We start from the raw sequence: 675 nt of genomic DNA on the forward strand, positions 1-675 counted from the left end.
ACAAAGATGAACGGATTGTGGCATTGGAGGAGCAGAACACCACTATTCTTTTTGAGAATGCCACTATCCTTGCTCAGCTGGAATCCCAAAAGACGACCAACGCCGAGATATTGGAAAAGATAGGTCGTTTGTTGCCTTCGGGTTCTTAGTTTTTTATGAATTTTAAAACTTGATGAATGTTTTTTTTTCTATTTAAGTTTCTATGAATTTAAATTCTATAATATTATTAGTTTTAAATTTCATATTTTGTGTATTTATTAATTTTTAATATAAACAAATATTTATAAATGCAAAATTTATTCATATTTAAAAATGGTATATTCTGACGAATCTGAGTCGTCAGAATATACCGACAAACTGGTTCGTCGAAATATACTGACGAATCATAGTCGTCGGAATATACCGACGAGTAAAAGTTGTCATAATATACTGACGAATTTGTGCGTCGGAATATTCTGACGAACCTGCTTGTCGCTATATTCCGACGACTCTGATTCGTCAGTATATTCTGACGACCTATTTCGTCGGAATGTAGTGTTTCTGATGAATTATGTTCTTGGAATATGTTATCGGAGTGTCGTCGAAAGTTCGTCAGAATGTGGTTTATCGGTATTCGTCAGAAAGTCGTCGAAAACTCTGACGAAATTCCGACGAATTTTTTTTTTCCGACGAAAT

This window comes from Brassica oleracea, chromosome C3, assembly GCF_000695525.1.
Source record: "Brassica oleracea var. oleracea cultivar TO1000 chromosome C3, BOL, whole genome shotgun sequence".
NCBI classification, from domain to species: Eukaryota; Viridiplantae; Streptophyta; class Magnoliopsida; order Brassicales; family Brassicaceae; genus Brassica; species Brassica oleracea.